We start from the raw sequence: 21,874 nt of genomic DNA on the forward strand, positions 1-21,874 counted from the left end.
CTTTCACGATTCTTGTTTGAAATGTGAACATGATGGCTGAGCTTCTGCATCCATAAGATGATGTTGAGGACAGAAGTTACCTTTTAGAATGGACCATAAATATATGTCACTTAGGTCCCTAATAAAAGATTTCTGGACTGCCTGCCTCTGAGACTCCTGCTTCATGAGAAACAAATTTTAGTCCTGTTTAAGCCAGTGTTATTTAAGTTTCCATTTTATGCATCAAATTATGACCCTAAATGATACAGTGCTCAGAGATTTGATCAAATAGACCAATATAATTAGCAAACCAATTACCTTTAATTCTCTGTTCTTTCATCATACAACATTTTTCTTCTATCACTTATCATCACCTGACATGATGTCTTTATCATTTACTGTTTGTTTTCTATTTCTTCCCACCTCACTACAACTAAAATACAAACTGTGCGACAACAGAGACTCTTCTTGAAAATTGGGTTAGTCTTAGCGCCTACAAAAACAAGCACTCAATAAGTATTTGTTAAATATGTGAGTGAATTAAAAAACTCAATAAATTACTCCTTTAATTTTTACAACTGATCTTGTGCTATGAATATATAAAGAAAAGACTTTTATTTCACACTAAAACCATACGTCTGCATTAGAGTCACTTACTGGAGATCATGCTTTGCTGTTTCATGAAAAGAGAGGCTCATGGATAAGTTAGTGACTTGTTGGTAGCAGATCAAAAATCTCATAATGTAAAAGGCTCCATGGACCTATTATTCTGCAGGCCTGACTTAATTCCACAGCTTGAAACTCCTATAGGACACACTGATTCTTCAATCTGCATAACAATGAACAGCCCTTTTTTAGCAAAGATGTTACTATGAATTACAAATAGAAACTGGCACACCAAACAGAAGAAAAGTCTGGGGGAAAGGTCAATACCATCTAGAGTAAGGAGAGGAGAAGTTCTTGACAACTTGGCGAGTAAAGTGACCAATAATTATTCTTACACTTGAAATATTTTGCACATATACTTTACAAATACTCATAACAAAACTCAGCTAACATAACTGATTGATGCATGCCATAAAATTTTTCTTGGGACTGAGAAAGGGATCTAACCCTTTTTGCTGTATTAGGACTAAGGGAAAACTTGAGACTTAAGTGGACAAGGTCCACTGTGAAATTCTATTTTCTACTAGCAATAGGAAATTATTTGGATATAGAACAGAAAAATATTTGTTATAGAATTGAACCTTGGGACTTGGCTGATTTTTTCAGATTAATAAAATTTAGTGGAGTCCATTTGCATTAGAGAAGATTAGGGGGTAAAGGAATGGAGGGAGGAGTCCAAATCCAATCAGATCAGCGAAGAACCACACCAGTACTCAGTCTAAGATGATCTGCCTTTTCTTGGAACCATCTCAGAAGCACCAGTGTGCTTATGTAAGTAAGCACAGCATGATTCTCTGAGGCTCTACCTGATTTCTCCATACATCCAGGAGAGCAAAATCACCTCAAAACACTAAGGCCAACAGCACCAGGAGAGTCCATAAGCATAGCTAATATGCTGGGAAGTGACAAGAGGTGGTTTATATTTCTTGATATAAACAATTTGCTGTTGTCATCCACATTATGTCATTTTCCCTCATGGATATGAACTACTTCCTCCACCTCATTTGGAGTGCCTCAGGGATCACTTTTCTCTCTTTCTTTCTTTTGACTAAAGATGGACACTTGACTGTCACTTCCAGCCATATGTCTGTGGAGGGGCAATATCTGTGGAAATATCAAATTTTTCTATGTTACAAAAATCATAGCATTTAAGATTATTTTATTTTCCTTCTGTAACACAAGCTTTGGATTCTGAATTCCAGTTCAAGGTTGACACAGAACACAGTTTGTCATAAAACAAAGTACATGAATGTATGTTTTTGAAGGTTTTTGTGTGTGTGTGCTTGCAGGTTTAATACTTTGGTGCCCGACTCCTGATCAAGAGCAAGAACATAAATAAAACAGTAACAGGATCAGACCTGATTAATTTCTCTGTCCTACTCAAATCAGGAAATAAGAGTACAGTCTACCATCCTCTTCAACTTTAATGATGAAAGGGAATCTCTCTGACAGATCTTATTGCAGATAATGATTCAGCTCCCATTATACCAGATTTAAATGCACTAAAAAGTTCATTTCAGAGAATAACTGTAGAATTAATAATTTATACATATTCATTAACATCTTTTTTTCTCCATCTAAAATTCCCAAGAGTGAAACAATTATTACCCCAAAGGAGACAAAATTTTTCTTTCTCTATGCTGAGAATTCTTTGGGCAGTTAAAAGTTGGAAAATAATGACAAATAAATCATGTGACATACTCAACAAGGACTTCATAGTCTAGTTCAGGAGTCTAATGTAAAAATAATTAACACACAATGTGATATACTACAGTAAGAGTATTTACAAAGTCCTGCATATGAGTCACCTAAATATATGTTAAAGGAGAGATGCTTAATTTTATGGCTAATTCATGGAAGGTTTTATTATCTGGATCTTATAGAGTTGGGTGAAGTAAGCCAGGCAAAAAATGAGAAAGACCACTCTAGGAAGAGAAGACAATCTACAGTGGCAGGGAGGTAAAAAATGGTATACTGTGATTTAAAAATGACAAATGGCAGGAAATTTAGAAGGACAAAAGCACAAAAAAACTTCCTCATCTCAATTCAGAGTTGACTTAACAATTGATCATACTCTGTTGAAATCTTCTGTAATAGAATTTTCTCAAGAGAGTGAGTATATTGCAGCTAGCCCTACATGGACAGGAGTTACATGAACTCTAAACCATACCCCTACTACAAATTAGAGGATAAGCAAAAATTTCATAACAAAAAAGTGCCTACTCTTCTATGGCCTAAGTAATATAAAAGTTTGTTTCTCATTCAAGAGGCTGGGAGTAGGCAAACCATACCTGCAAACTGCAAGGGCACAACTAGCTGCAAGGAGAGTGTAATGCATGTTCTAGTTGGTCAGCTGTGGACCTAGGAAGAAAGGGAAAATGAACTGGGAGGGAAAAAACAAGCCATGTGTAATATCAAAAACTATTAAAAGTCACAGCACTTCCAAATGAAGCAATATGTGATCTTGGAAATATATGTTCAAAATTCTTTTGCTAAGTTACGGTATGTAGCATGTTGATCCTCACTCTATTAGTTCTGTGATTTAAATAATTTACTTAAATCTTCTTCTGCCTATTGCAAAAATCTTATTAGATGTTTTGGTAGATTTTTTAAAGCATATTTTATTGAGCATGCTGTTACAGTAGTTCTAATTTTTTTCCCCTTTGCTCCCCTCTGCCCAGTAACCCCCTTCCCTCCAGGAATCCCACTCCCCTTAGTTCATGTCCATGGGTTGTGCATATAAGTTCTTTGGCTTCACCCTTTCCTATATTATTCTTAACATCCCCCTGTCTATTTTGTACCAACCGATTATGCTTCTTAGTCCCTGCACCATTTCCCCATTTCTCCCCATTCCCCCTTACAGCTGATAACCCTGCAAATGATCCCCATACCTATGATTCTGTTCCTATTCTGGTTTTCTTAGTGGGATTTTGTTCTAATTTTTTAGATTCCATTGTTGATAGTTTGTTGTCATTTTAGTGTTCATAGTCTTGATCTTCTTTTTCTTAAGTAAGTCCCTTTGACATTTCATATAATAATGGCTTGGTGATGATGAACTCCTTTAGCTTCACCTTGTCTGGGAAGAACTTCATCTGCCCTTCCATTCTAAATGATAACTTTGCTGGATAGAGCAATCCTGATTGCAGGTTGTGTTTCATCACATTGAATACTGCTTGCCAGTCCCTTCCTGCCTGCAAAGTGTCTTCTGAGAAATCAGCTGATAGTCCTATAGGCAACCCCCTGTAGGCAACTCTCCACCTCTCTCTTGCTGCCCCCTGACTCTGTCTTTATCTTTCACCTTTGGCATCTCAGTCATGATGCATCCTGGTGTGGTCCCCTCTGGTCCAGCTTGCCTGGGACCCTCCATACTTCCCGGACCCGTATGTCCCTCTCCTTTGCAAAATTTGGGAAGTTTTTCTCATTTTTTCCAATTCTTGCTTCCTCATTCTGCACTGGTTGACTGCTTTTTTCTTACTTATGTTCCAAATCATTGATTTGAACCCCGGTTTCATTCCCTTCACCATCGGTTTTGTGTGGATTTTCCTTCGTTTTACTTAGCATAGCCTTCACTTCTTCTCCTATGCATTTGCTGTACTCAAGCATATCTGTCACGCCTGTGAGCATCTTCATCACCAGTGTTTTGAATTCTGCATCTGTTAGGTTGTCTATCTCCTCATCTGTTAGGTTCACTATTTCCTTGTCACTTAGTTCTCCCACTGGAACCTTGATCTGTTTCCCCTTTGTGGGCCATACTTCTCTGTCTCCTCATTCTGACAGGCTGCTGTGTTTGTTTGCCTCTGCATCCCAGGTAGAGCTGTTGCTCCTGTTTCATTGTAAGGGGCAGAGCCTTAGGGATTCATCGGTACAGGGCAACCTGTTTCACCACGTTGTGGTGCTGTATGTGGGGGAGGGGTCCGAGAGGGGCCCAGCACTCACCCCTTTTCCAGGCACCTCTACCACTTCCAGATGGGACTGGTGACCCTCTAGCTGCTGCCCTGGCCATCATTTCCAGAGTGGGTAGGTCTGTGGACGTTCTAAGACCATGGAGGCCCTTTAAACAAGTGGACTTTGCTGAGACCAGCAGTTTCTGCCTCCACCCCAATCCCCACTATCTGCACAGTCAGAAGCAATGAGGCTTGATTTTCCCTGGTGCTAGGACTGTGGGTTGCGAGGTCCAGTGAGGAGCTAGGAACGCTCCTCAGGTGTCCCTCCTGACTTTAAAATGTGTGACTGCGCTTTCTACCAGCCTTCCACTGCCACCACTGCTGCAGCCACCACCACACTGTGTCCTCTCTGCCCCAGCTCTGCCCCTCCTACCTGTCTAGATGAGTATTCCTTCTTCATATCTTTGTTTGCTGGACTTCCATGCAGTTTGATTTTCTGGAACTTCTGGTTGTTTCTAGTTTTGAGGTAGTTGTATTCCTTCATTGTGGAGGAAGACGCGGCATGTCTGTCTGCCCCTCCATCTTGGCTGGAAGTCCTGGTAGATTTCTTTTTCTCATTTTCTCTCCCTCAAATATTTTATGGCCTTTGATATAAAAACCACCATGTTTTTGAAACTTTCCCACTCCTACCCCATTAGCTTCTGGAATATTGTATTTGCAAAAATCCCTTCAAGTTCAACTCCCATCTCTCTATGTCCGTTTTGATTTCCTGTTATTTTTAGCCTTGAGGTCCCACTTTTATCCTTACCTGCCTTGTTAGAAAACACTTGTCTTTCATTGATATCATTCAATATCACTTCTAATACTTTGTCTTTAGATGTATAACCCCAGCCTAAAATTCTTTGAATTTCCATTCATTTAAAAATTTCTCCTGCAGATTTCATGAAGACCTAAAATTCCACAGGTGCAACACTGAGTTGATGCTATTCTTTCTCCAGTTTTCACCTCCACTTTTACTTTGAATATTCATTTTCTCAATCAATATCCATTCAGTATTTAACTTTGCCACAGTATGTCCTCAATTTGTTCCCTAACAATTTTGCCTGTTTCTACCAAAGAAATTTTTCAATCATTTATTTCATTGTTTGGAATTCTCTGCCTCCATTCTGTGTATAGCTGGGTCCTTTCTATTATTCATGTGTCAGCTCTCATGGCACCTCTCTGAGAGGTCTGCCCTGGCTGATTTTTCAAAAGTAGCACTTGCCCAGGTGCTCTTCATTACATGACCTTCTTTCATTTTTTTCATAGTCCTTTTCATTGTCTCAAATTGTATTATTGTTTATTTGTTTAATTTTGTGTATCTTCCTTTAAGAATATATTTGATGACTGAAAAACTTTTCTTGCTGGTTGTTCTATGTTTTTAGTCTAGAACTGTGCCCAGCACACAGAAGGCAATCAATGTTTCCCTAATACATTAAACTATAAATTAAATTCTTTCTGAATTTTAAGAAAAAAGCTGAAAACTCTGGGGAATTGTATTTAATGCACATATTTTCACCTCTTTCTGAATTACAACTAAATATTTTAAGAGCATAAAGAAAGGGTGTCAGCTTTTGACCAGTGAGAAATAGAGGCTTAGCGGAAATTCAGAAATCAAAGAAAAACCAGCTGAAGAACAAGAGGAAAAAGAAAGTCATTGCAACAATAGAAGAAAAACTGTTCTTCACTGTGCCCATCTGAACAGGAACCAAGAGGCATTAAGTAAGAAAAGGACCAGAGAATAATGGTGAAAACACTGTAAACCCAGATAAGAGCTAAATATAATGCCCTGGCAGTAAAAACTAAGACTTAGAAATGATTTTTTCAAGAAAAATAGTTACTTCTGTTTTGTTTGCACTATTTGTTCCGTGGAGGCATTTTGATTAGGTTATGGCAAGCTAACCACTGATCCAGGACAGCATTTGTCAAAAGCTGGGTAATTGGTGTGTTATTGTTTCTTCTTGGTATTACTTCAATTGAAACATGTGGTATTTTTTTCATATATAAAAAAGTAGAATCAACGGAGCAAAGCTCTGTAGCTTGATGTACTATGGCTGGTTTCTGATTTAAACCTTTTGATTTTCCTACTTATCATCTATCTTAATTAATATGAATGGTTTAAAGTTTAATATAATGTCTTTTTTTCTGTCTAGTGTAAAGCAATCAGAAGATAAGAATACACTTTCAAAATCAATGGTCTTGCTAATTTAACTAAAAACTAACACATAAAACCTTATGTAGTACAACAAAATTGTATAATGAGAGAGGCAACTGAATCATGAACAAAATAAACATTAATTCTAGTTCTATTTGAAGCAAAGTTTTAATGAGACAAAATGAAAGTATACTCCAATAAATGTCGAGATAATAGGTGCAACCTTGCAAGTACATGCTTGAGTCCTGTTGAATTCTTCATCATAAGCAAATTGTATTTTTCCACAACTCAGACATTCATCAATTCACATTAAATAGTCTCTTACTTTCTGTGACTCTATTATCGCCCATCATTTTATATAAACCCATGATAATGATAATGGTTCTTGCTCCTAACAATTCCATTTATGGTGATTATTCCTTCATCATATTCCTTTGGGAGCTTAATTCTCATATGATTAATTTGCTATAAAGCTATAGGCTTTCTTCCAGCAATTTTTATATTTCATTCTACATTGTCACTCATGTCTCCTATGTCATAGGGTGCTTAGCACAAAGCTCTAGACATGGTATGAATCATATGTATCACATACAAAATGCTAAACAAGTAATGATAAAAATAATTTTTTGTTGACTGAGGATGTCTTAAAATTAATACGACATGAACACCAAAGAAATTGTCATTAAGAACCTACTATGAATAAGCACTAAGAAAGAAACCAGGGATACAAGCCTGGAGGAGACATGGATTCTGCTCTATCTATAGGATAAGACTAATATGGAAACACTCACATTTTATAGAGAATAACAAAAATGATAATAATGGTGGAAATACAAGTGTTATGGATTATTTGATAAAGAAGATCCCCTGCATTTTCAGAGAAGCAGGAAAGGTTTCACAGACAGGTAACAATTATATCTGGTCTGAAATACTGAAAACATTCCGGACCAAAAAGACAAGACTTGCCAAGTCATTCTGGATCAAGAAAAAATAAAGGAATGTCAATCATCCAGCATGATGATTGTAAGTCGAATTTGTAGCAGGAAGCATAACTGGTTATTGGGTCAGAATTTATAGACGATTATTTCAACTTTAACTTATAGTTTTAAATGGTCTATTTTCTTAAATTTTTATTTAAGGAAATACTTAAGGTAAATTTGAATTGCATATACTTTTTTTACATGTAAACAAATGTATAAACTCTAAACATGAAAATGTCATATCTAAGAACAAAAAATCATGAGAACGATATTTTAATTATGATTTCCTCTCTTAAATAAAAAAAATTATGAAAAATTCAGTTTCAATTTTTTAATCTGTTATCTACAGGTAGGCTGAAATGTGTCTACACTTGTACATTCATGCATTATATTCTCACTTTGGCTTTGCTCTTGAGAAGTTCAAATTCTTTTGTTTCTTTTTATGTCATTTCTTTCCATTCTCTGGCAAATCTTAGAATCTTCCTCTAATGGTTTGAAATTTCCCAATAATATATCTAAAGGTAGGACCATTTTCACCATTTCCAGGAATATTTCTTGAACTATTTCATTATAATTTCCTTCCTCTTTTCTCTATCTCTTCTTCTAAATCACCCAGTCTATTCTTTTATTATAAAATAAAATAAAGATTCTGAATTGGAAAGATAAAACATTTGTATATATTTAAATTCATATATAAAAATATATAACAACACATTTTAAATATATATTTATGAAATATACAATTTGTAAAATATAATAATTATATATGTATTTTTCCAAGAACTACCTTAGTGATGTACTCTCTATCTTAAGATCTGTGTATATGTTTTATGAAATGAATACATTTTCAAATAATTTTATTAGCATGCTTTATATCATCAATTAAATAAAATTTTTACTAGAATATTTTATGTCAGATCAACTATAAATTATAAAGTTTAACTTGATAAAAACTACATTATCTTTGTTTTCATAAAATAAATATTTTCTGTCTATTGGTGTGGCCCATGATGATAAAATATAGCAAGAGTCATCCATTAAAATAATCATTTTAAAATAGCCACTGTGATTTTAAGTCTAATTTTAAAACGTTAAGCTTTGTAATAAAAATTTTGTTTAAACTCTCAATTTAATAGTAAAAATACACTGGGTTAGCATGTATGACTGCTGACATTCTCTTACCTAAAGAGATTCAGGATTCTTAATCTGACATTAATGATGAACATTTTAGGAAGTACTGAAACTTTCAGAAATTATACACAGAATTTTGCATGTATGTACATTTTATAGGGATGCAAATATCTGGCTTTCATTATATTTTCAAATCACTTTGAACCTCCCCCTGCTTGCTAATTTGGCCTTTTTCCTTCCTCTTGTTCTCTCCTCCCTTCATTATTTCCTCCTTTGTTTTCCAGTGAAAGAGAGAAGTTTACCCCAATTCTAGGTTTACCCCAATCCTAACAACAAATAGTTTTCCCTTAATTTTCCATTATGTATCACAATAGAGTGCACAGCAATGAGGCCTAAGGACCATATAGGACATAGGTTACATTCTAAAAGGTCCTTGGGACCTGCATATGTAGATACTACAGTTTTTATTTTAAAGACATGCAATAACCTATGGGCTTTCCCATAAACAACACTCCCTTTCCTGTTTCTAAAAGGAATACATCTATTTTCTTGAAAGAATAGCACATAAGGACAAGGGAGTCACTCAAATGAATGCAAGATTAATATGCATTACATACATAGAAAAATTAAACATATACCAGACTCATTTCAGAGTTTTAATGGGAATTGTGATTTGAAACAGCAGAAGTTACCACATATGAGCAAGACAGTTACAAAGTAGAACCATTGAAAATATTTTACTACATGGCTGTTTAAGGAATTGAGCTACTTTCTTCTAAATCTTGGATTTGAAGAACTCATTTTTTCTACATTTATTTATCAGTTCATACCTGTAGTTTAACATCAAAAATTAAACCTCAAAGAAGCAGCGATCAATATGTCAAGAGCAGTTAGAAGAAACTTTTAAATTATTGCTTCTTGAAGGAATATCAGTATCAAAATGGTTCTCATTTTTTATCATGGAAATAAATAATATTAAACCAAGTAGAAATATTAACGGAACTACCACATGTTTTTAGGTGGTTTGTACTTTTCACTTATGATAAATAGAGAGGTTCATTTCTGATAGCAGGTAGATCTCACTATCACTTTCATACCTGTCTTCATGGCAGGCATTGCTCCATTTGAAGCCCACAAATTGGGTGGTTCTCACATTCCTCCTGCTTTGTTGCTTTCTTTTACCCAGTACAGTGGGTTTTCAATATAATCAGTAGTAGTACAGTTATCACTAATATTTAATATCAGGCTACCATTTTTAAATGCCTGTTAGATACTATATAATGCTGGCTTCCTTGAATAATTAAAAATAATTCATCCTCACACTAGCCTTGGAAGAGATTTTTTATGCTTTGCAGATGATTAACAGAGGCACAGAAAGATAAAATTATTGACTATAGACACAAAAGTAGAATGTGATAAAATTGCAATTTAGAGTTATTCTGATTTTCAGAGACTTAAAATTTCTGTTCTATTAGTCACTGATCTCCCTTCAAAATAGATTTTAATTATCAATTGTTTAAACCAATCAAATAAAAAAATTTTCACTCATTCACCTTAAAATCAATACAAATAAATTTGGGAAATTATTACACCAAATTTTAATGAATGGGGCAAACCAGTCATGGCTGGCATGGCAAATATGTGCAAACAAGAAGTATTTGGGACATTCGCTGCTGTCTCCATCGCTGTGTGGTCCTTCGGTCTCTCTGCGCTGCTCTGTTGCCAATATGTCACTTTCCAACAAGCTGACTCTGGACAAGGTGGATGTGAAGGGGAAGCAGGTCATCATGAGAGTGGACTTCAATGTTCCTATGAAGAACAACCAGATAACAAACAACCAGAGGATCAAGGCCGCCATCCCAAGCATCAAGTTCTGCTTGGACAATGGAGCCAAGTCCGTTGTTCTCATGAGCCACCTGGGCCGGCCTGATGGCGTCCCCATGCCTGACAAGTACTCCTTGAAGCCCGTTGCTGTGGAGCTCAAATCTCTGCTGGGCAAGGACGTTTTGTTCTTGAAGGACTGCGTGGGCCCTGAAGTGGAGAAAGCCTGTGCCGACCCGGCCACGGGGTCTGTCATCCTGCTGGAGAACCTGCGCTTTCATGTGGAAGAAGAAGGGAAGGGAAAAGATGCTTCTGGGAATAAGGTTAAAGCCGAGCCAGCTAAAATAGAAGCTTTCCGAGCTTCGCTTTCCAAGCTGGGGGATGTCTATGTCAATGACGCGTTCGGCACTGCACACCGAGCCCACAGCTCTATGGTGGGAGTCAATCTGCCACAGAAGGCTGGAGGCTTTCTGATGAAGAAGGAGCTGAACTACTTCGCCAAGGCCTTGGAAAGCCCGGAGCGACCCTTCCTGGCCATCCTGGGCGGAGGTAAAGTTGCAGACAAGATCCAGCTGATCAATAACATGCTGGACAAAGTCAACAAGATGATTATTGGTGGTGGGATGGCTTTTACCTTCCTTAAGGTGCTCAACAACATGGAGATTGGCACCTCTCTGTTTGATGAAGAGGGAGCCAAGATTGTCAAAGATCTGATGTCCAAAGCTGAGAAGAACGGTGTGAAGATTACCTTGCCGGTAGACTTTGTCACCGCTGACAAGTTTGATGAGAATGCCAAGACTGGCCAAGCCACCGTGGCCTCCGGCATACCTGCTGGCTGGATGGGCTTGGACTGCGGGCCTGACAGCAGCAAGAAGTACGCCGAGGCTGTCGCCAGGGCCAAGCAGATCGTGTGGAACGGGCCTGTGGGCGTGTTTGAGTGGGAAGCCTTTGCCCGAGGGACCAAAGCCCTCGTGGACGAGGTGGTGAAAGCCACTTCCCGGGGCTGCATCACCATCATAGGTGGCGGGGACACTGCCACTTGCTGTGCCAAATGGAACACGGAGGACAAAGTCAGCCATGTCAGCACTGGGGGTGGTGCCAGCTTAGAGCTCCTGGAGGGTAAAGTCCTGCCGGGGGTGGACGCTCTCAGCAATGTTTAGTACTTTCCTGCCTTTCGGTTCCTGTGCGCATCCCCTCACTCGGCTTAGTATCTGTACTTGGTGTTAGCTCAGATCTTCCCCCATTGCAAGATTCAGCCAGTGGCCCAGAGATGCAGCCCGGGAACACTTAACACAGTTGCCCAGCAGCGTATCAGCTCACCTTTCCTGCAGCCTGGATTTGACTACGTTCTTCAGGATCCCATCTGAATTTCTTAGTGGCTAAACCATTGTGCATTCTAGAGCGCAGATATTTATATTTTGCCTGTTAAAGTAAACTGTTAGCTTAATTCTGTTCTTGGAGTAGCTTACTCCAATTAGCTCTGTCATTGTTTTTGCTACTGGGCATGAAAACAAGATGCAACCCCCCAGTTGGAGGTGAGGAGTGAGGGAGATGAAGGTGGAGACCTGTGAAATAAATAATAAAAATATTCGTGGAAACTGGGAAAAAAAAAAAAGAAGTATTTGGTAAACCTAACTGCTTACAGAGGGAAAGGAAAATCCAACTAATCTTGCAATAAACATGAGGTTTCTCCTCTTAAAGCCGATAATTTTATTTCAGAAGCAAACAAATCATTGTAAGTTTTCTGAAGAACATTACACAAAGGCAAAGGTAAGACTTCTGAATTTTATTTTCTTACAGAAAGAAATAAAGTATTGGACAAGATTCCACAGATGATGTTTTAGGCCAGCATCTATTCACTTTGGAAGAGCCTTCTGAATAGCTGCTCCACTATAAGAAATTACCAATCATTTATCATCACCTACCTCCTGCTTGCTCGGGCCTCAGAACCCAGCCGACAGCCTCTGCCATCTGTTCCTGGATCATAGTCAGGAACAATAAATACCTCAACACAACAAAGCAATGCTCTTTTTGTTGATTTTTTCTGCCATTACCACATACCAACCTCATAAACATACTGTATGGTAGTTCATTAATTTAATCATTCATTTCACAAAATTCTTCCTATTGGGGAAAAATACCAGTTCTCTGAAATTTCACACAAAGTCTGTATTTAATTATTTTTTACCATATGTTTAGCGCAGGAACAATTGCTATGATAGAAATAGGATTCAAAGTTAGTACTCTAAGACAGAAATTTTCAACCCTTTCCACCTTACGACACACATAAACTAATTATTAAAGTTTTGTGGCACATAAAAAAAGCATGTATTTTTTGCTGGTGTGACAAAAAATAGGTATCATTTTGATTCATTCACACCAGATGGCTATTGTTGTGTTGGCTGTTGTAATTTTTTATTTGACAATCTAAGGGAAAAGCAGTCCGTGCTCCTGACTAAATAGTTAGGGATTGCATGTCTTAAAACTATTGAGGCACACTAGTTGAAAATCACTGTTCCAAAGCCTCTACTGTGAAAACTTAAGCTCTGGAAGAATGTTTGTCACCTCAGCAGATAACAAAATGTAGTCAAGCAATAAAATTCATTTTATACTCACTGAGTATAGAAGGCTGTGTTTGAAGGAAAGAAACAAAGCACAAGAAAGGAAATTCAAGGCACCTGGGGAAATTGTAGTCTCTGGGGAAAAGTAGTGTAGAGAAGGAGGAGCTAGTTCTAATATGCAGCTCCATGGAATCTTACCTCAGGCTCCTCACTTATAATATAATGTGGGGTCTATAACCATCCTATAGAGTGGTTATAAAGAGGGTAAAGCTCTAAAATATATATCTTACTATGTGTTACTGATGAGAATCCCAGTGGTCCATGTGGTTTAAAGATATGCATTTGAAACCTTCAATTTCCTGGGGTTTAAAACACTGAAAGCAATCACTTCAATGTGGTCCTAGAATACCAGGGGGTTATGGGTTCATTTTGTTGGTTTTCTAAATAAATAATTGAGTTTATCAATTCATGGAAAGTAGGTTATTTATCTTGTATTTTAGCAATATACTTTCAGAAAGCAATCACTCAGAGATCATGCCTGTATTAAAAGTTATCCTAAGCTAATTTTTGGTAGAAATAAGTTTATAAAATGCATTAGAGAAAACAGCATTTCAAAAGTAAAGAACATCAACAAAATGCTACAATTCTTGCATTCTACTGTTCTCAACATACTGCCTTGGTTACCTTTGGGTTCTAAAATTTATGTGCAGAAAAGAGACTTGGATAATAATTAAACAGAAATAACTAAGGTGTCACGGTAAAAGGAGAAACATTAAGCTTCATATATGTTCCATGAATTATCTATTATCCTAAGATACTTCTATAAAGCCACGAATTAGTGGTAGAATAAATAAATCTCATGAAATCTTCACATGAAACAGAAGTCTTAAACCTATCACTAATTTTGGGACCTGTGCTTTTGAGTACCTGCCCTTGCTCCTAGGAACAATGACAGAACTACCTATAACTATACCAAAAGGGTTATATGGTGTCTGGAGAATTGAAGCTACTGAAAGTTAACATGCTTCCTCATGGCTTAAGGTTCAGGAGAGCAGGAAGAGAGTGAGGGAGATACAACATTCAATGAGACTGATAAACGTCTCTACCTATGAATTGCAGGGACTGAAGATCTTTCCTCAGCTAAATGTGGATGCTTTAGAGACAAAGGTCTCAAACACTACACAGTGCAAAAGTCAGGAATCATTCTGTTAGGAAGATAAGTTTACTGACTTACAAAATATACACAATTTTTATTTATATCTTCCAGGGTAACCTTTTCCTGTTTCAATTATGTTTTTTTTAATCCCCATTTTTCTGTAAAGAAAATTTTAAATATTACTGTTAATTTTGAGAAGAAGGGGTGAGAAGAAATGAGAGTAAGGATGCATAAAAATAGGCAGTTTTATAAATGAATCTGCAAAAGTGATTCGTTTCTATCTCATATGAGTAGAAAGGGACTGCCAAGGTGATAAAAAACATGAATAAAACAACTGTCTGAGATTTAGATTTCATCACAGCTTGCCTAGGAATGAATGGGAGGTACTTATAGAGCTCCTAGTCAATAGTGACTTTTATCATTATTGCCATTAGCTCTATTGTGCCTATTTTTACTTTCAGCTGGGCTGGGGGAGAATCTAATAGACACTAGACACTGTACATTGATTTCTGTCACTTGAGTGCATCTCTGCTGTTCTGTAAACCACCTGAGGGTACATCTGTATTCCTTTCCTCAGGGCCTGTACAATAAGATGTGATGAATAAACAAATGAATGGATGGATGGATGCATGATTGAATGGCTTGTAAAGATTTTATTTTGCTTTCGCATGAATCTTTATTCCCAAAGACTTATTTAATTAAGCTATCATAATCCACTCATCAAGAGCTGTTTCCACAAGCCCACATGAAGCATCCTCCTTTATTCTCATGGTGATATCATTGAAGAGCTACCAAAAGCAGAATGTTAGTCACGGGGCACTATTGACATAAACAAATTTTAGCTGAGAAATAGGTCCAGAGAGCCTTAACAGAAATTAGTTTATCAAATAATTTAATGGCCCATATCACTTTAGGCCCTTTTGAGTCTCTGACTAGATGCAATTTGACATAGCATAATACATGAATGTTACAGGATGTGGAAAGAATGATTTGAGAACCATGACCATGACAGCCTTAGATGTCTGGAGATCACAAGAAAAGCCCCAGATAACTGAACCAATTAAGCACATTTGAAAAAATAAGACAGGGCCCAATTAATTGGGCATGAAAAAGGGACCCAGGATATAATGGCTTGGGCACACAAGTGGACGAGAGTGCAGTCATTAAAGAAATACTTTGCTCATTATATTGCTTCAATGAAGGCTGTTTTGGCATTTATAAACCTGCTATTTGTGAATGGAAAAAAGAAAATAACATAAGTAAGTTTCCCTTGAACAATCTCTGGCATGTAGTCTTAGAATTTTTAATTTCTACATCTGCATAATTTTGGCAGCAGCAAAAAAAGAAATGTCCTTTTAATTTTTTTTTTTGAATGGGTTATACTTGGCACCATGTTGATGGCATTCCGCATGTGTATAAAACTGAATCAATCATATTTTCCTAGAGTAATGAAAAAAAGAGAAAGAGAGCCAAATCTTTAAATGCATTCAGAGCATGTAAACCTCCATGAATGGCAATATCATAGCTTGATGTCATTTTAAGAAATGGATTAAACATTTAAAAACACTAAAATTATCAACTTAATCAAAGGCCAAGGTACATTTCTGCCCAAACAAATTTAATTACAATCCATTTTAATTGAAAAATGTCCTAAAATATTCAGGACAAAAACTAGCAAACAGGTCACTGCCAAAATATTTTGGACTGTTATTTTTGTTCATGGTTTTCTAATTATTTTTTTTGTGTAGTGTATAATGTGGTAACATATAATGAATTCTCAAGAAGTCAAGAATCAAATATCAGTTTGTGAATTATCCAAATTGTTGTTTACCTCATATGTTTCCCTTTTACTACCTTTTAACATTTTTATGAATATTGGCTCACTAGCCGTGGTTAAAAAAATCAAGATAAAGACAAATTTACAGGTATTATTTTCATCAGCATTAAACTTTTGGTGACTTTTCAGGTCACAAGAGAAGTCAAAAACAAATTCTGTCTAAATTTTGGTTGTTTTTGACTAAATATCAATTAAAAGCCTTTCTACTATAATAAATTCATTTAAGGAAATAATTTCTGAAACAGTATGTAATTTCACAAGTGCTTTAAAGGAATAACATATTTAGTTAAGCTTTGAGAAGTTCTAAAATTTTGTTTTATGAATTTTCTTTCATTTCACAAAACCATTTTCAATAGTTTAAGAGTAAATGACCTCTTCAAGATATTCCTGTTTCTGTGAAGTAGAGAATAACTGGTATTTATCCCTAAACATTAAATTGTTGTTATTAGAATACAACTGATATCATTTAGTTTCATAACAGTTAATATACAGTTCTCTGAATTTTGTGTAATTAGGCTGCAATTGTAAAATGAATCAGTAAAGTAAAATATTTCCAAAACAACAATTCATGTATAATTAGATACTGATTAAGGAAGTAGATTATGTAGTAAACTAGTTTCTTCTTTGATTGTCTGGTTTTTGAAAATTCCCCTGAGGCAGTGATTATATACTGTGATTGGGGCTTGCAATATTTGCTAAAACTTGTAACATCAGTTGGGATGGCCAAACAGAATACATATCTAGATAGCTGGATCATTTAACAGGCTAAACTTTAGTTTTCACATGGATGGAATTAACTGTTCTTTCTAGTCCTGTTTTCTGTTGGCAAAAAAAGACACTAGAGATACCTCACAATTGTAATTATAATAGCCTTTAAGCACTGTTTTGACAAATCTTCTTATGAAAAATATTAACTATCAGCTAGGTAGAAAATGTCTGATGTTTATTTGTAATGTAAAGATAAAAACTCAACATTTTTAAATGCTAACAAGTCCACAAAAATTACAACAGTCAACACCTGGCTTTTAAAGTGAGAATTCTATTTCTGTGATTTCTTCTCTTAGGGGACAGAAATTAGTTCATTAATCTCTTAACTTCCAAAATACCTTAGATTTGCTTTGAAAAACAATGTCATGTATGACATTCAGGATAATCACTGTACTGTGTATCCTTTGTCTCCTTAAATATTGTGCACTTAATAGTCTGTTCATTGGTTGAAAGAAAATAAAGTTGTTTGAATTATAGATTATTAATTCTAAAATAAATAAACCATCCTTATTTATAGTAATCATAAAAACAAAAAGTGGTTTTCTGGTTTACAACAGCACACAACACAACTAAATATTTTGTATATTTTTTTATATCAAAGACATATTTTGAACAAAAAGTGTTACTTAAAATGGGTAGAGTCCTTCTCAAAGGATAGCAACAAGCCTCAACCATCTCTAACATTTCTTTTACCATTTATACATCCATCAGTTGTGAATTTCTCTTTCAGTAACAGTACATGGATATCACTTTAAATTGGCATATGAGTACCAATTTAAGCCATGTTTGTCTTGTCACATTGAGACTCTAAATAAACCCAACTACTTTCTTCATATGTAGTTTTGTAACTCACCTGCTCCATCAGTCCCCAACCTTTCACTGCCACCTTCTATAATATGCTTTTACCTTACAGACATATGGAAACCCCTGTATATTAGCTAGACTTGACTGATAGGGTTTGTGTGACTATTTTCTAAAATACAATTATCAAACTGTTATAAACTCTATTGTAGAGTTTACAAAGACTATTATAAAGCTTATTGACAGAAAAAAATGTGTAAATGTGAAACTGAGAGACAGCTAAGAGAAAACAGACCAAACAGTGAGCCAAATCCCTAACGAAACTAAATAAGAATGAGAATAACAAAAGATCTTAGCAGGGTAATTCAATATTTCAATGGTTCCCAAGTATTATTTATGTAACTGAAATATATTTACATAGATATTGTAATAAAGTTATACTTCACACTAAATATGGAAAGGAACTAAACAAGATAGAACTGAATATGAGGTAGGGTATGGATGGAAATACTCCAGAAACCTTTACCTCTCACAATTTGAGTAAACGCATTGTAAAATGAGTAACAATTTTCATTTGGGTGGCCAAGGTTAGGGTCAATCATTTTGTGGTTTTAACACAACCAATCTGTCACCCTGTGTTCCCCTGCTTCCAGTCTCTTTTTTTCTTTTTATGTTTTCCTGTGTTTTCTCTTAAATTAATCAGTTTGGCATGGTATCAAAGAATATTACATTTAGTGCCATCACAGTAATCCTAAAAAATTGTACCCATTGCAGTTTAACTTATGAGATGAGAAATGAAAATCATAAACCAAAATATTTCCATGTATTTATATAATATTATGTTTAAAGCATAGAAACACAATACTATTTGAGTGACTCAAATCTCAACTATGACAATTATCTCTATAAGTTGGAAAATAAAAGTAAAATTAATATTGTTCTTTCCCCCATAAAGAATGTGTTGAACTGATGCTTTCCCATAACAACTCTGTTAAAGGCTAGAAAACCTTTGCAAAAAAAGGAAAAAAATAAATATTGAACTTTTTGTATGCCTTCAGGGCACTAGCTTATCTATCATCTTTTACAATGATATAATTTCAAATGTTAGATATACCACAAACTAATTAGTCTGTTATCATTTTAAAACACAAACACACAGAGTTAAAAAACATTCCAGGTACACGAGCCACAAGACCACCACTTGTGTCCCTGAAGTGTTTTAGTGTCATAGTAAAGGGAACAGAAATCCTTCAGCCTTTTTAAATCAAACTGCAACCTTGTCATTTTAAAACCATCACTTTGCTAATAACCATGGTACAACCTTTCCTTGTCATTGAAGTACATCAAGTCTAGGACAAAATGAGAACAAAATGTGGTCCTAAGAAAAATTACTCTTGCACAAAACATTCTAAACAATAAGAACAAATTCAGGGCATTTTTCCTTTCTTTTTCACAAACTTTAGTATATTAAAAATTTTAAAAGGGTCTTCTTATATATTTTTTATTGAATGCATTAAAAATAACCATGGTACATAGTACTGAGGAACATCTTTCCATTATTGCTGGTATATTTATGCTTTCCATAGCCCACCATATTCACTGACTCTATTTCATGATGACACAAAATAGTTGGTACTAAATAAGTACAGTCCCATACCTATTTTATTTTTATATAAGAAAAATTAGATTTATTTATAATGCATGCTTTCTAATTTCCATATCTGCCAGTTAATACCTCTTAAGAAGATTACTGCAAAACTCAAATTAACATGTCCAGTCTGAGTTAGCCTCACATGCATCATTGTCTCGGACAATGAATGATGTGTGAGAGAAAATGCAGAACAATCCCCCTCCCTAAAAAAAATTAAGCCTTAAAGATCTTGACATATTTTAACACAAAGAGTAGAAAATAGGAAAGCCCTACTCTACAGATGACCAGCCTACCATCATTTTCTGAAATTTTCCCCTCATTACTAGTACAGTGCACTCTCTGGCTTTTCTGTTCATTTTTTCATATTCTGTACTTCAGTTTAGATATTTGGCTAATAGCCACTGAGATGATAAATAAAAATAATAATGTTAAAGCCTGTACTGTGGAAACTGCTAAAACCCAGCTTGTGTGCATGTGTATGGGTGTGGTGTGGTGTGTGTGTGTGTGTGTGTGTGTGTGTGTGTGTGTGTGTGGTGTGTGTGACAGAGAGAGAGGAATCAGGCTCTGAAGGCATTAGAGAAGAAATCATGGAGGAGGAGTAAACTAAGTGAGAAGGCATCTAGGCACATATAATATTACAGATTACATGCACAGATGCTTTGCAATATTAAGGTCTCTGTCAACCTCACATCTGGAGACTAACCATGCTATGTCAAATCCTCTAAAGAGGTTTATATACCTCCTCATAGAAAAGGCAATTTTCTTTATGCTCAATATTATATATATTTATCTTAAGGAAAGACATCATGCCTGTTCTTTTAAGAAATTGAACTTTTTGAAGTCATCTCCCATCAATTAAACAACAATGACTTGTTCTAAGGTATGTTCCCTATTTGCCCTCTTTCAACCTGGTGTTTGCTTGGGATAGTTTGATCTATTTTAAAATTGAGATAAAACTTAAATGATATTTTGTATATATTAGGGGACTACTGTTCATATTTGCTCTCTGAGATTATCAGATGTGCACTTCTAGATAAAGTGAACCAATTCTTCAAGTCAATCCTTGAAAAAGTCTACTTATTATGAAAGGTACTAACAAAAGGCAGCAAGTATTGGGTTGGCCAAAAAGTTTGCTTGCTTTTTTCTGTAAAGATGGCTCTAGTAGTGCTTAGTTGTCTTTAATTTCATTCAAAATAATTTTGTTAGATTGTATTTTGACAGCCGTCATATCAGTGTGCATTTAAAAAAGTATCAAAATTGGAGAATTTTTGTGCAGCCATTTCAATATTGAAGATGGAAGAAAATAAGCAACATTTTGAGTTTGTTATGCTTTATTACTTCCAGAAAGGTAAAAATGCAACTGAAGCACACACACAAAAAGATTTGTACAGTGTATGAAGAAGGTGCTGTGAACATGTCAAAGGTGGTCACAAAGGTGTGAAGTTTTGTGATGGATGATGCTTCACAGTTGGGTGGACTAGTTAAAGTTGATAGCAGTCAATTGAGACAGTATTTGAGAACAAGCAATGTTCTGTAACACAGGAGCTAGTCAACATACTCAAAATATCCAAATTAATAGTTATTGGTGAAAATAAAAAAATGTGTCTTTTATTTTATGGAGATAAAAGAAATGAACTTTTTGGCCAACCCAATAACTGCCTTGATGCCTTGTGACATGCGTAATGAATATAAAAAAAACACACACACACTCACACATTCACATACTCATGGCACTCCTGCACATGTAGACAAGGTGATTTAAGGCAAAGATGGTTTAAATTATGAATTTTGTACAAGATTTAGGAAACTTCCACAGTAAGTTATTTTATCTAGCATTCTATCCTCCATACCATTCACTCTACAACTTTCTTTCATATAATAGAGACAATGAAAATACTTAAGTTTTAGTTTGTACATTAGAGGTCCAGCTGAAACTATCGATCTTGCACCCATGAAAACTCTTTCTTTCCAGTGCTTTTGTTCTTATAAATAATGGAGGTAACATAAAGGGTATTGCATTGTGCCAATGGCTTGTTTCCAGGAGGAAAAAATGCAATAGTGTACAAAAGAAAAGTAATCAATAAAGGTAGTTCAATACAATGGTAAACAAAAGTAAAAATTTATCCTGACTGAGACTATGAAAAACCTGCCTGATACTTTTCATGAAGAAAAGTTTTTGTTGTTCATTGTAAAATACTACATAATTATTTTTAAAAATCAGCCACTATAATAAAAAATAAAAGAAAGAAATAGTTCCAAAACCTGATGTCATATTACCTAGATGGTGATAAATAATGTTAACATTGTACTATATGTCCAGATAGTGCTTTATGTACACACCCACACACACAATTTTTAATGTAATTTCCTTTTTACTTATTTTTATATTATATGTACCAATAACTCTTGGATCTCTGCCTTTATCTTTATACTTTTTTAATTACC

The 21,874-nt window shown here is 35.5% G+C and overlaps 1 protein-coding gene and 1 pseudogene across 2 annotated transcripts in view; one reads left to right on the plus strand and one right to left on the minus strand.

Moving 5' to 3' along the window:
- NALF1 (NALCN channel auxiliary factor 1) overlaps positions 1–21,874 on the minus strand; it is a 685,344-nt gene that overhangs the window by 401,259 nt on the left and 262,211 nt on the right. The window lies entirely within an intron of this gene.
- Positions 10,562–12,078, plus strand: LOC149996297 (phosphoglycerate kinase 1 pseudogene; annotated as a pseudogene).

The sequence above is a fragment of the Furipterus horrens genome, unplaced genomic scaffold (genome assembly GCF_987537825.1).
Source record: "Furipterus horrens unplaced genomic scaffold, mFurHor1.1.pri manual_scaffold_12, whole genome shotgun sequence".
NCBI classification, from domain to species: Eukaryota; Metazoa; Chordata; class Mammalia; order Chiroptera; family Furipteridae; genus Furipterus; species Furipterus horrens.